Genomic DNA, 14,762 nt, shown 5'->3' on the forward strand with positions numbered 1-14,762 from the left:
ACATTTTTCATTAAAATATAGTAAAGTAATGCAATAATATTAATATGTATTAATAATAATGACATATTAACATAACATATTAATATTAAATAATATACTAAAATACTTCCTTAGGATAGATTCCTTGTAGTGAGTTTATTAAGTTAAAGGAATTAAACTTTTATTTATTTATTTTTATTTTTCTTACTCTAAGTAGGCGCCACACCCAACAGGGGACTCGAACCCACAACCCTGAGATTAAGAGTCACATGCAGTACCAGCTGAGCCAGCCAGGAAGCCCAGAATTAAACTTCTTAAAGATTCTTGATGCCTCTTTGCCAGATTGTTTCCTAGAAAACTTGTACCAGGTCACCCACATTCTAGCAATGAATGAAACGCCCATCTCACTGTATCTTCATCAGTGTTGAGTATTACCTTTTAAAAAAATCTTTAGAGAAAAATGTTACGTTATTTTTGGCTTACTTATTCAACAGCTAGGCAGTGGCTGCCCTCTCTGTGCTAGGTTCATGGCATTCCGTAATTGTTTCCAGTAAAGGTTAAATTTTTTGTGTGTTTCTTAACCCAGTTTCTTTTTGTAAATTTCTGTTCACATCCATTATCAACTTTTCTATGGAAGTGTGACTGTTTCTGTAATTTTTTTGAGGTAGGTGTGTGTGTGTGTGTGTGTGTTAGCAATATTTGGGCAAATATTTTTCTCACCTTTTTTGATTTTTAATTTTTGCTTATGATTCTTTTGAGACACAGAATGTTTACCTTCTATTTAGTTAAATAAGTGATTTTTGTCTTTTTCTTTTCTTTGTGACTCTCCTGTTAACTTGGGCTTTGGAATTCCTTCCTGACCAGAAGTTAGAAGATATTCTTCTGAAAAATAATTTCATTTTGTATATTAAACTCACCAAATTAGAAGTTAGGTATAAGGGATTTTTTTTTTCATGTGGTCAATCACCCAACGTCCTGTATGAAGTCATTTATCTTTCCCCTGTTAATTTTTAGTGCTTCCTTTATTTTATACTTCGAGACCTTTTGCTATTATGTTTAGCTGTAAGAGTCCATGAATTTGGGGGGATATTGGTATCTGTGTGGAGGATGTGATACACTTTTTTTTCCAACATTTCATTATGAAAAATCTCAAGTATATAGTAAGTTTGAAATAATTTTACAGTGAACCCCCTCATATACCCCAGCTAGATTCTACAATTAGCATTTTATCATTTTTCCCTTTATTATTTACCTATTCATGTGATAATTTTTAAACCTCCTGAGTCATCATTTAAATTCAAAAGCGGGATATCAGAGACAGTTCCTTTCATTCTGTTCTCTTGTTTTTCCTTTAATTTGTAGGTTTGATTTCCAAGAAAGTTTCAGCAATGTATCTTAGTACAGTAAAAGAATGAACAGTAATATGCACCAAGAGAAACTGCATGCCAAGATACGTGTCGGTCATCTAATTTTATGAATATGGTTCGATTTTTAAGGCTTATGATGATTACTCACATACAATGCATTTGTGTTTCAAACAGAATTCCCTGTTAAGGACTCCATCCTCCCAGAGCTGACAAAGGGGCTGCCTGGGCACAGTGGGCTTTGAAAGAAAACTTTTGTCAGAATCCGGTCACTTTCCCAAGTGGCCGCCATCAGACCCTGCCATGGGAGCCCTTAGCATACAGGTGCTTTTGCCAAGGGCAGCGCGTACTGATGTTTGGCATCGAGTGTCCCTGGTTCACGGTGGCGATTAGGTCAAACCTCAGGTAAAGGAGCTTGATCACCTCTTCCAGCCTAATTAATGAGCTCCCTAAATTCCCATGAGTTTTTAAGGCCTGATGGGATCCCAGCTTAGAGACAGGTTTGCAACCGTGTGTTAACAGTAAACCGAATTACCACATCTGCCTCTTAGCGCAGCATACAGCTAGTTGAATGGAAAATGTACAACCTGATTGAAAGACTCGCCTTTGGTCACCACTAGACATTAACGATGGTTTAATTCTCATACCTTTTTTTTTTCCATCTGAGCCTTAACTTCCTGTTTGTAAAATAGGTTGATTTTATTAGATTATGTAGAAAGTGTTTGTCTTTACCCAGAATCTGTGATTTTCATCTAGAACTTTGAATGTCGTTCAGTATCCACCACTCTGTCAGAAATCTGGGAAGACAGTTTTTTGCAGCTTCTCTGAATAATCCTTTCCAGGGTATGACCGCTGACGAAGTTCACCAGACGCTGGATCTAGGGCTAGAGTGTCAAAAGCCGTTAGCTCCTGTCAGGGATGAGGGGCATTCCGGAGATCATTCAGAGGAAGCCTGACTCATAGGAAGCAGATGAGCTGACTAGCTGCTTACGGAGCAAATTCCCCCTTGACCTTCAGGAGACTCCCTCTGTGGTGGTCCCCAGCGTCCCCTTTGTTCTAAATTCCCTGCTCCTAGGGAATAATGCTATAGCACTTTAGAAGCCTAGCCAGCAAATGCTTAGGCACTTAAGGATCACTTTACCGAAAAAATTCAGCAGAAACTAAATTGATACTCTTGTACTGTCAATATTCAAAAGAGGCATTCTGTTTGAGTGAATGATTTTCAGAAAAACAGTGAAACAACCAGAGTTTTTCTCTTGCTGCTGTCCCCTCTCAAGTGTCTGTGCTTCAGCAAGAGTCAGCCTGTTACTCCCCATACCTGCCATGTTGTTTCCTGTTACCCTGCCTTTGAGAAGCAGCTCCCCCCGTCCTTACCTGTGCCCACCTCTCCGGCCCAGAGGAGCCCCACCAATACTAACCTCTCCCAGCCCAGGGCTGCCTTTCCCTCTATGGAATGGCCAGTCCTAGCGGGTTGGTTTATTTGGCATCCATTAATTTGCCAGGAGCAAGGGAGGAGAGTCCGAAAGCACTGCTATAACTTGTTATTTTCCTTACCGTCGCGGTGGGAGGAAGACAGACGCTTCCCACTGGCCACCACCGTGCTGTGCATCAAGTGCCTCAGCCCACAGCTCTTTTTAAAAGTTAGCTCCCGGGATAGATCTGTAGGAAATAAGATGGTGAGATCATAAACGCTATGGAATGAGGATGAAGTTAGCTTACCAGATCCCAGCACGTGAGCCCTGGGAGTCCTGAGGAGGCTGCTTTACAAGTGAGTCGCCCCTGTACGGAACCTCGTGTCTGCAGAGGTGGTAACGTGCCACCGATACAGATAGCTTTAAAATGAGTTTAAATGCAAACAGCAAATAAAGTTGGGACATACTCACAGGCACTGGGATTATTTAACGGGTTAGGAAGGAAAATACGAGATATCTGAGGTAGTACATCCTTTAACTTTTAAGGCAGCTATCTCGAAGAGAAGGCTCTAATGAAATACACCCTCGTGTCACCGTGAAGGACTGTCTAAAAAGCCAGCACAGGGCCCGCAAACAGTGTTTTAGAGAGATTAGGAATCTTTTCCAGGGTAGCCTTCGTCCTGGGCTGATTTAACTGAGAGCTCTCTCTTGCAAAACAGAAGTATCCCCACCATAATGATAAAGTGTCAGTTAGCTATGACCTAATACGTACCAACCATGACTAACCCAGAATGCCAGGTCGCTGTGGTTGCATTTCCCGTGGCGTCAGTGTTCTGGGGTCAGGGTTAACGGGTAGTTCATTTCTGGGTTCGGGTCTCCACTCTTCACTGATGTCAGCCATGGGTGAGAGGAGATCTGCTCTAGTCCAGGTGCCAGAGAGTCCTGATGATGGCAGTCACAACAGGGGCTGGCGCTGTCAGCTGAGCAGCGGGTGCCAGGCGCTGTGCAAAGTCCTTGACTTGGTTATCTCTTCTAATAAACAATCCTGTGAGGCAGGTGCTATCATCATACCCATTTTTCTGGTAGAAAACTAAGGCTTGGAGAAGTCAACTCATTTCTCCCAAGATGATGCAGCCTGGTAAGTGGGGGGCGGGGGGGAGCCAGGATTCAAATCACAGCAGTCTGGCTCCTAAGCCCAAGCTTTTGATTTGTATCATTTTCAGTTTCCATAAATGACTCTTCTTTGGAGGCATGTTCGTCCTGCGGGGCCACCCAGTTTCATTTGGTCTGCTGTCTTCTGTGGTACATCCCCTAGTACTGGGCCTTCTCCTGGTACCTTGTTGTGGGTCACCAGATTACAGCCTGATATTGATGGCGCGTATTACCACAGCCTGCCGGCGCGACTCCAGCAACTGTGCTGATACTTATAAGAGAGTATGTCCCAAAAAGGTAATTAACAAAGCAGCTATCCCAACCACTGAAAAAACCAACTTGGCATGGCCCATGATGGAATCTCCTTTCTTTTATTTTTGGAAATGAATAGGAGCTCATTAACGTTGTACCTTCCGGTAAGTTCAGGCCCACTGTCAGGACCCTAAAATCTGTTGTCTTACGATATTGTTGCTGAGTTTGCTACATAGAGTCTCATGAGGGAAAGCTGCTGTGCCACCCACGTGGCACAAAGGCCCTCCACGCGCTGCTGTCGTCTTAAAATTCCTCCCATCTTTACTTTCATTAAGGGCTCTCCGGTCCAGATTTGTGGTTCTGCAAATGAAGCAGGTCGTGCTTGCCCTTTGCATGGAAACTCTTTCTTTTGTCCTCTTCCTGGCCAACCACTACTGTTCCTTTCAGATGAATCCTCCTCCAGGCAGGCTTCCCTGACTGCCCAGGATCAGGTCAGGTGCTCCTGGGTGCTTCCACAGCACCCTCTCCTACCTACCCCTGTGGGTACATACCATACTAGCCTCTAGCTTCCTGTTTCTTGTCCGTCTGCCCTGACTCACGGTGGCACTGGGAGAACCAGGCTCGGTACTGTTGACTTTGGGGTACACACCCTGACACACGAGACCGTGCCTGACTCATGGCAGACACCCAACGAGCCTGTGAATGAGAGAGGTAGAAATGACATACTTGGTAATGGTGGGAACTAATACATGCGGTGTCTAATATTTGCAGATCATAAGGCGTTTTTGTACATGTTCTGTTACCGAATCCTCACAGCAATTCTAGGAAGATTTCTTGATCCTCACTGTACTGACCTGGAAATATCTGCTAACAGTTAGTCCTGTGGTCCCCTTATGTGCTGGGGGAATGTGTCCAAGACCCCCAGCGGATGCCTGAAACTATGGATAGGACCAGACCCTATAAATACTGGCTTTTTTCCCATGCATACATACCTAGGATAAAGTTTAATTTATAAATGAGGCTTAATTTGTAATGTATATAATTAGGTTTAACTTATAATTTATAAATTAGCGTAAGAGATTAACAACCATAACTAATAATAAGATAGAACAGTTATAACATTATACTCTTGTAATAAAAGTTAATATAAATGGGGTCTTTCTCTCACAGTATCTTCTTGTACTGCACTCACCCTTCTTGGGATTATGTGAGATGATAAAAACGGATTTGTGGTGAGATGCAGTGAGGTGAATGACACAGGCACTGTGACGTAACCTCAGGCAGTCATTGACCTTGTGATGATAAGTCAGAAGGAAGATCATCAGCTTCCAGACCATGGGTGACCGTGGAAGACAGACCACAGGTAGCTGAAAGTGAAACCGTGGATAAGGGGCAAAGGGGGACCACTGTAGTGGGAAAGCCAGGATTTGAGCTTAGGTCTTCTGACCCCAGCTCTTGTGCTCTACTGTACTGTGTGAATATTCCGAGGCCGGTCTGTAACACGGGTGTTAGAATCTGTAACAGAAGCAGCGGCATTTCTGTCCTCACCAGCGAGACCCAGAGGGAGAATTGACAGACTTTTCATTTCTCTGCCTTTCCTCCTTGACATCTTCCTACCTCCCATGTTTCCAGTGGAAGCCTTACGCTGACATGTGATGGATTCTTTCCAAGTTTCAAGGTGCTGACAGTGAATCTTTTGTTTGTATTCAGACCAGACTGGCTATAGCCCTTCTTTCCTTGGGGTTTGAGCTTTTTGGAAAGGTGGAGAGCTTAGGAGTTCAGGTGGAGTCCCTGAGCACGTTGATATGTTAAGATCGCGGTGTGTTGGGGAGAAATCGGTGTGGTGCTGAGACCGTGAGTGAGAGGATGCAGGTGGGGGGGCCGGTTGGGTTGTCGAGGAAGAGGCCGTAGAGAGGTTGCTGGCTGGCTGGGCTGTGCAATGAAGCAGTTGAACAGGTCTCAGTAGCACGCTGGGGTGTCCTCCACAGGCCTGCAGGGGAGCAGAGTGGAAGCAAGCTGGCTGGCAGCATCTTTGGACACACGGTGCTAGGTGTTGGGGGCTTAACCTGGAACGTCTCCACAAACAGGTACCCCAAGGAGCAGAGCATAATCGGAGGAGGGACAAAAGTGAGATTGGGGGTAGCAGTTCTGAGCTTTAAAATTCACGATTTAATCTTCAACCCTGCTCCGTTCTGGGTGCTCCCAACACCGTTGCCGAGGGGGAGGAGTTTTTAATTTCATAGAGAAGTTAATTTTTTGCCACCACAGTAGAACATTAGACCCAAGTTCACAAATCCTTCCAGCGGTCCTGTGTCCGTTACGAACTTCTCACTTTATACCTGGTTGTTTGCAGTCGGAGGATATACCAGCATTTATTGTGGTTTTATTGGAGGGCAGGGGAGACAGGAACACATGGAGATGGGGTTAGAGGTACCTCCTATGGGACATTCAGAGATCAGAGCAACTCAGGGAGAGGAAGCTGGTGTCATTGTTCATTCACTCAGCAGAGATTCCCTGAGCATCTGCCGTGTGCCAGGCACTGGTCGGCACCGGGATGATGATGATGGTGGTGATTAAAAAAACAGGCGTGATCTCTGTCCTCATGGAAGCTAAGGACGTGCGTGGGAAAGCAGTCCAGTTGCGGGGGATGAACTCAGGCTTCGTGCTGTGAAGGAAAAGGTGCTGCAGGATGAAAGGGGGACTTCCTTTGAGTGGTTCTCTGAGGAGTAATTTCTAAGGTGGGAGCCAGAGGTTGAGAAAAGAGTGGGTGGAGGAGTTGGGGGTGAAGCTTCCAAGCACAGAGAACAGCACAGTTAAAAGGCACTGGAGTGGAGACGAGATTGGCCTTTGAGGATCGAGAAGAAGGCAGATGTGGCCCACGATGAGGGTGGGAGAGGCGAGCAGGTGCAGCCCCTCCGAGGCCTTCGGTTTGGTGTGGCCCTGCTCTGAAAGGCAGCCATCCTAGAAGTCTCCTGGGGTCTCTCCATCACCCCTGTAAGTGTCCCCAGCCCAGAACATCCCCAGGCTCCTAGAAAAGCCCTCATCCCCAGGAGACTGCCCGCCACTTCCCTCTTCCTGCTCATGCCCCTTGTGGAGGGGAATAAACAAGGAGATTTTACAGTGAACGCAGATTTTCATGAACTTGAAAGCAGGAGTCCTTTCAGGTGCTAAAAACCACGAGAGACAGGCCCAAGGGACTTTAAAATGGCTCTGAATGAATAGATGGGGTTGCTCTGTCGTGGCTCCCACACGCAGGTCTTGTGAGCTCAAACCGGTGGTGAGTACAGCAGGGCAGTAGGAGTAGAAAAGTACAGTCTTGGGGGGACGGGGGGGGGTGCCTGGGTGGCTCGGTTGGTTAAGCCTCCGACTTCGGCTCAGGTCATGATCTCGTGGTTCATGAGTTCGAGCCCCGCGTCGGGTTCTGTGCTGACAGCTCAGAGCCTGGAGCCCGCCTCAGATTCCGTGTCTCCCTCGCTCTCTGCCCCTCCCCGTTCATGCTCGGTCTCTCTCTCAAGAAGAAACCTTAAAAAAAATAAAAAATAAAAAAAAAGAAAAACACAGTCTTGGTTCTGAAAAAGCGAAACCTGCAGCGTTGGCTCCCCGAAGTCCTGGGGAAGATCGTTCCCTGAAGTAAGTGCAGCCGCTTTCTGGGGGCTGTCTTCTGGCCCTCCTTCTAATTTTAAACTTCCACGAGTTAGGGGATCCCAAGCGAGCATCAGGCCGGCTTTAGGCGGGCGCCCGTCTCACGAGCCCCTCTCCCTGCTCCCCTCTCCCTCTGCAGTCCTGCCTCCTTCCCCCCGTGACACCAGTGGGCAGGCCTGCCCATAAGCAGGTCTCCTTCGCTCTTGTCCTGTGTGCTCTTCAGCTCACCTCTCCCCTGTTTTAGAAGAATGAACTTTGAACCTGGGGGGTGGGTGGGGGCTAGAAGGAAGAGAGCCCTGGATAGTGTTGTGTAAACACTGCAGTCTGATCCCTCTAATCTTTTACTACCTGTAGGGACAGGTGGCTGCAGCAAGGCTGCTGGCAGGAAAGCCTGATTTTTTCTAGGCTGTGGGTTACGCAACAGAGCAGATCTTTGAAGCTGCAAAGGGAGGTCAGAGCAGCCTGTCCACAGGCATATTACGCACAAGTTTCCCTTTATAAGACCTAATTTGCCTGAGTATCACTAGGAACTTCTGTGCCAACATTTAGCTGGCTCTCTGGAGTGAGTTGTTACCGCCAGGCTCTAGTTAAAGCAGTCAGTCTTTTTTTTTTCTTTAAAAAAGGTCTCTACTTTCCAAGGTCTCAAGCAGCTCTCTTCGGCAGCTGTGTTTGAATAACGGGGTGCGTTCCATCCTAGCCTGTAACCTCGCACTCACATCTGCGAATGTTCGCTCTGTCCAGAAGTGGAGGTAGATGGCGATGTAGCAGGTCCGGTGGACCAGGCGGTGCTGAGCTTGCGTCTGGGACGGTGACCAGACCGATGAAAGGAGAAGGAAGAGATATTTTTAGCGCGTCAGGGCCGCTTGGAAACACTGGTTCCCGCCATCCCCCCCTCCCCAAGTAATTCCAGCAGGGGGTTCGGTGGGGAGTGCATCTGCTCTAATTTAGTGTATAACGCATTTCACTTCCGTATTATACTTCAGAATATTCATGAGGCCTGGTGAGTTGCTGACTTGACAAAGGAGTAGCTTTGAAACCCACATTATGGGCTCGGTTTTTAGGGTCCCTAGATGCAGCCTGAATGTGTGATGTTATTGCAGAGGGCCTCTAGGGGGGCTCCCGGGCCCCAGTGTGGACTGGGAGAACCAGCCACTCCTTTTGCCTCAGAAGTGTGGTTTTCCCTGGAGGTTGGGGCCTGAGGACATAGTCCACTCTATTTCTCTTTTCCCGGGAGCGGATTCAAGCAGGCGTCGCTGTTCTGATGTTGAGAACAACATGACCTCTGCCGTTAGGTTCTTACAAGTTGTGGTGCGCCGATTTAAACCACCGGTGATGTTAAATCAACTGAAAAACTCCAGTGAGGTTATAAATTAAGTACAACTTAAGGGAAGGGATGGAAGGGATCCTGTCTGGGGTGTAGGTGATCCTCTCCAGAATCACTTTCGAGACCGGAGGACTTTTGTATGTGCTGAGAAAAGCGTGAGTTGATTTCCGTACAAGGGAAGGGTTTCTCTTCGTAAGCTTCTGCTTAGCTGCTCGGTTTTGATTGAGGTTCCATCTGTCTCTCCTGGCCGTCAAGTGTAGAAGAAACAACAGAGCGTGTGGAGGAAACACAGGGGTTGGGATTAGGAGGCCAGAGCCTGGGCTCTTCCCTCCAGCCCCCCACATGCACCTCGCCCCGCGGGTGCCCGGTGTGGTTCTGCAGGTTACTGGCCTCTCTGTCCCTGCTGATGTGATGAGGCAGGAGACCACATCTGAATCCCACGCTTGTTAGGTGTGTGACTTTGGCCGCTTAAAGTTACCTAATGTCTCTTTGCCTCAGTCTCCTCATCCATAAAATGGGAATTGAAATAGTACCTGCCTCGAGGGGCTGCTGCAAGGATTTGAACGTGCGGTAAGTGAAGCGTGCAGGTGATGGGATCTGTTCTTCTTTCTTCAGGCTCTTTAGGCTCTTTGGCCTCTGAGTGAGAAACAGTAAATGGGCCACAGGTTCACGGGAGAGCCAGTCAGAGCAAGTGACGGACCAGGGAAGCTGAAGGGGCCGTGGGCACTCGATGCCCTTCCGTTGTGGAGCAGTGCTCAGCTTGGCACCTCCTCACGTGCCCCGTCTCCCTCCCCTGGTGCTTAGACAGCAGTCCTTCCCTCGGCGGAAGAAGTGGCCCTTCTCAGTCCCACGTGGAACACGTGCCCCAGCGTTGCCCTCAGATGACCTACGTGGTGGAGACAAGGGGCCTCGGATAGGCGTCGCCGCTGACCTGGAGGTGGTGCCCCCCTCACCCCCCACTTGCTGAGGTCCCCCGCAGCGTCCGCCAGTTTTCCCGCACTTTCAAGGGTCGTTGTCAGACTTAGTCATGGCGGCCAAGCTCTTTATTAGCTGGCTCTCCTTGGTGAAAGCCCTTTCACTGAAACTTCCTTCTCAGCCTACACGTTTTAGACTCTCAGCACATTTCTCTGAGGGCTCAGCTGGCTGCCCTTAAAAGAGCCCCCCTGAGGGGTAAGGAGAGCAGTTTTCACGCTCCTCCCCCCAAATCAGCTGATACGTCATGGCTTCCACCATGAAAGGTTTTCAGAGGGAGGAAACCGCTTACGAGGCAAGCTTAAGAGAGCTTGTGGCTCCTTTCCAGAATGTACTTAGTGGTTCTGCCCTGCGTGGTGGAGAGCCCTGTTCTCTTATGTTTGGGTGGCTCCATCCACTCTCCACCAAGAATGACATCCTTAAAGGCTGCCCCCAGGCAGAAGGTCCTTCTGCTGCCCTGCCAGGGGCTTGGGGACTTGGGCTAATCAGGTGATCAGTCTGGGGATGGAAAGACAAGAAGGTGGTAAAGTTGTGCTGATTGTCTTGCAAGTCACAGATCTGAAATTTTGTCACATCTCATGGGAGCGAGGAGAAGCCAGCCTGAGTAGAGAACGTCTTAAATTGACTTCACAGTGAACTAAACTATGAGAATGGCAACTGTTCTTTGTCACTCAAAATTACTAGTCCCAAAAGCCTTTAAAAAGGCCAGCCACTTCTGGTGATCAAAATCAACTGTCCTGTTTTTTGCAAACAAACCTGGACAGGGCTGGCCGCCAGTGTGGCTGTGTGCAGCTGCCACCTTGTGGCCAGAACCAGGCAGTGCGTGTGTTACCTGTTGCCGGATCCCCTGTGTGAAATGTGTCAATCTGAAAGCTCTTTTACAAAGATTTTTCTCAGTCACCCTCTCACTACACATTCCATCTCCAGGGCTTAACCATTCTGCTTCTGTCGAATCTGTACAGGACAATGTCACTACCAGGCTCCAGGGTCACTACCTTCAGCCTCCAGACTGATCTTGCTCCAACATGTTAATCTGATTGTGTTTTTTCTCTTACTTAAAGCCCTTTAATGGCTCTTCCTTACCCAGGTTCCAGCACATCTCTCAGAATTTCCCCGAGCCCAAGCTCCTTTGCCCCAGGGCTGCATCTTTGCACACGCTCTTCTCTCTTCCTCTTCTGTTTAACACCTACTCATTCTTAAGACTCGTTTCAGGGTTCACCTCCTTCAGGAAGCCCTCTGCACTGTATTAGATGGTAGACTTTCATCTTTGTGTCACAGCGTCTGACATATAACTGTTGCTTGCTAATTATTAGCGAGTAAAGGGAGGGGGAAGACAAGTAAGCAGAGACCCGAAGCACCAAATGTTCCTCTTGGGTGTGATGGAGCTCAGGGAAGAACGGAGGTGAGCCCAGGGGGCCCTGGAGCGAAGAGCCTCGTGTCCCTGCAGATGGCAGAGAAACGGTCCCCTCGGTGAGCGACGCTTACCTCTCCTGTACTGTTCCCTCTCTCTGTTAGCCCCTCCTGATGCTCACTGATTCATCCTTTTATGCATGCATCAGTCACATCACTGTCCTGCTCAAAACCCTCCTGTGCAAGAGTTCGGATTCCAGGACCTCACAGCACGAGCTCACCTCACCTGTATTTCATACCATTTCTTACCTGTGCCATACGTATCATCTGAATTCTAGGACTCGAGGGTCATTTGCTGTGAGTTTACTTACTTACGTGGCCGGCCGTGTGGCAAAAGCACCGTCTAAAATTTCAATTAAGACATCTGTTATCAAGCGTCTGTGGGTGTAAGCCGCTGTGCTGGTCACCGGAACCACCAGAAAAGAAGGTGTCGTTCTGTGCCTGCAAAGAGCTGATAGTCCAGGAGAAGGGAGAAGACGAAAAACATGCAGGCAGCGTTGAGGAACGAGATAGCAGAAATGAACATGTCACAAGGCGGTGTGTGATTAATTGCCAAATAAATGGCTCAAGAGTGTGGTGGTGACTACAGAAGATAATGTATGTGGAAGTGCCTCTCGGCTGAAAAATTCCCAGTTCCGGGCAGCACTGCCATCCGCCCCTGTCCCACTCGGACGTGACTCTGGTTCCACTTCACACACCTAGGCACCTGGACGGCCGTGCAAAGTCCTTGTGGGACGAGGCCCTGCTGGCCCCCCACCCTCGAACCCCGTGCTGCAGCCACGCTGAAGAGAAGGTGCCACATACGGGTCCCTCCTCCCCATCTCCCTTCCTTGTCTAACTTCCTCCTTTCACACACACCCTGCGCTTCCTTCACCACTCAGCCTGGTGGTCGGTCGTCAGACTCAGGCACACTGCGGGCCGACCTGGCGCATCCTCCGCCGAGCCTCCCCGCTCCCTTGCCAGACAGGCCTCCCCTCGTGTGCCCGGCGCCCATCCCTCTCCTCCCTCCGAGGGAGGGAGCCTCCTGCGGCAGGCGCCCCGTCTCTCTCCTTCGTGTTCCTTGCACTTGACACAGCATCAGACGTGGCCTACGTGTCCCCTGAGCGTCCGTCCCTTAACGCATCAGGGGACTCCGTGAACATGAGTTGATTGACACGGTACAGAAGTGACCGTCGTGAGTGAGGAGGCAGGAGCCGAGCCCCGGGGGGTCCAGGTAGGCTCGCTCCGGCAAGGAGGAAACACTGAACAGAACGAACGTTAAAAGGGCCGAAGAAGGAGAAGGGATCCCAGGTGGAGGAGCTCAGTGCCCGTGAGCGCTGACAGCTCGCCGTTTCCCACAGTACTCGGGAGCCAGAGGGCCTGCCGAGCAGGTGACGGCAGACAGGTTATTTTAGTTGGAGCAGGGGGTTGTCTAAAGGAAGGAGAGAGAATGGCCTGAAGGTGCTTTGGACGCCGCCGGTGGAAAGGCCTCAAAGGTACGTGGGTATCTTGGAGACAGCGGATGGCATTTATTGTTTTCAACATCCGTGGTGACTTAAAGTGGCATTGAAAGTGGGAGCTGCCCCGTGGCCCTGCCTTCATCATAAGTCGCGGCATTGACACTCACGCAGAGACCCCCGAGACCGTAGGATGCAGGTGCGAAGCCCCTCTGCCTCCATCGCCCCACCTCTCGGGTGAATCTTTCATAAGACAAAGGCTTTCCTTCCGGCGCTGCCCTTGACCTGGCCCTGAGCCGTTGATCCTTTGGGTCCATTCAGCTCTGCCCTGTGCCTCTACCCTCGTGACTGGTAATGACCCGGAAGGTGGCGGCACCCACGCAGCAGGTGGCCTCCAAAGCTGAGTCACCGCCCTGGGAACAGTGCCCTGGGGAGGCCAGCTTGGGCGAACTAGGAACTCTCCACCTCGCCCGGGCCCTGTAAGGGCTCCCAGTGCAACAGCGAGAGCAAAGGAAAAATGGGTTCTTGGACGCATCTAGTGTTGTCACCGAGCTGATAAGAAGGTGAAATCAAGCCCACTGAAGAACTGAAAAGGAACTTACCCTGGTGGTAGGCTCGCTAGTGTCTTTGGCAAAGCACCAAGAGTTCTTCTCTCACGATTACAGTTCCGGTCTATGGTGGTTTCACTTAAACACACCAAAATCACCCATTTGCGGATATCTTTAAAAATGCAACGAAGAGGATTTTGAAATGATGTTTTAAAATTCTGTTTGAGCTTCTGAATTAAGAGAGTTTAAGAAGTAAAATGGAGAGCTATATAAGCTATATCAAATGAGGTATAGGGTGGGGTTTTTTTTGTTGTTTTTCATTATTCATAGACGCTCTGATGGATGTTGGTGTTAAAAATTATGATGCCTTTATCTCATTCCCAGGGAGGATAAAAATGTACTGTTGCTTTTAAAAGGAGGTTTAGGGGCACTTGGGCGGCTCAGTTGGTTAAGCTTCCGACTTCGGCTCGGGTCACCATCTCACGGTTTGTGAGTTTGAGCCCCACGTCGGGCTCTGTGCTAACAGCCCAGAGCCTGGAGCCTGCTTTGGATTCTGTCTCTCCCCCGCTCTCTGCCCCTCCCCCACTGCCACTCTGTTTCTCTCTCCAAAAATAAATAAACATTAAAAAAAAAATAAAAGGAGGTTTAAAAAAAAGTATGGTTTGTTTACTATACCAATGAATAGAGATGACCTCAGTCCAAAAAAAAAACAGAGAGAAGAAAAACAAGCGAACTCTAGTATACTGCTCTCCTTGCCTGGCAGAATAAGCCTTTATCAAGTAGCAAAAGAAGTACGAGCCTGACTGCCTACTCATCATCTCAGCTGATCATGATTTTCCCAAAAACAAAGCAAAAAGCTCTCTACATTTTCACAACTGAACAATAACTCTTAGGAAACACTACCAGCTTGCTCAGTTCCTATAAGGCCATTTAAAAAAAAAAAGTCTGGTGACAATCAGTCGGTTGCTTGACTGCAAATTTTGTGCGTGGTTAACTCTGCTGTCCCCACTGTGAGCTTTCAGAATTGGAGAAAGTAGCATTGCATCTGTCGCCTTTTGAGTATGGGATTTTTTAAAATTAAAAGTTGGTTTTGGTTTTTTGTTTTTGTTTTTGTTTTTGTTTTTTTTACGTTACCCATCCTATGCCCAGTTATTCCTATATAGCTGAATGTCTCTGAAGGCAAAAATGAGGTCATTTTCTCGAGCAAATTGTCCTGAGTTCTAGTATGCACATGGTCTGTGACCTCCCTGGGGCCCAGACAGCTAACACTC

At 48.4% G+C, this 14,762-nt stretch overlaps 1 long non-coding RNA gene across 8 annotated transcripts in view; it reads left to right on the top strand.

Annotated features, from left to right (window-relative positions):
- The window catches only part of LOC147583057 (uncharacterized), a 219,472-nt gene that overhangs the window by 191,386 nt on the left and 13,324 nt on the right, over positions 1-14,762 (top strand). For 4 of the 8 annotated variants that reach the window (XR_015244901.1, XR_015244903.1, XR_015244907.1 and 1 more), the window contains one exon: positions 4,495-10,571. The exons of the other annotated variants lie outside the window; for them this stretch is intronic. This is a non-coding gene — a long non-coding RNA (uncharacterized LOC147583057). Of the gene's footprint in view, positions 1-4,494; positions 10,572-14,762 lie in introns of those variants that run through there. 8 annotated transcript variants of the gene reach the window in all.

Source organism: Puma concolor, chromosome A2 (assembly GCF_028749965.1).
Source record: "Puma concolor isolate L17-30 chromosome A2, mPumCon1.1.hap2, whole genome shotgun sequence".
Classification (NCBI taxonomy): domain Eukaryota; kingdom Metazoa; phylum Chordata; class Mammalia; order Carnivora; family Felidae; genus Puma; species Puma concolor.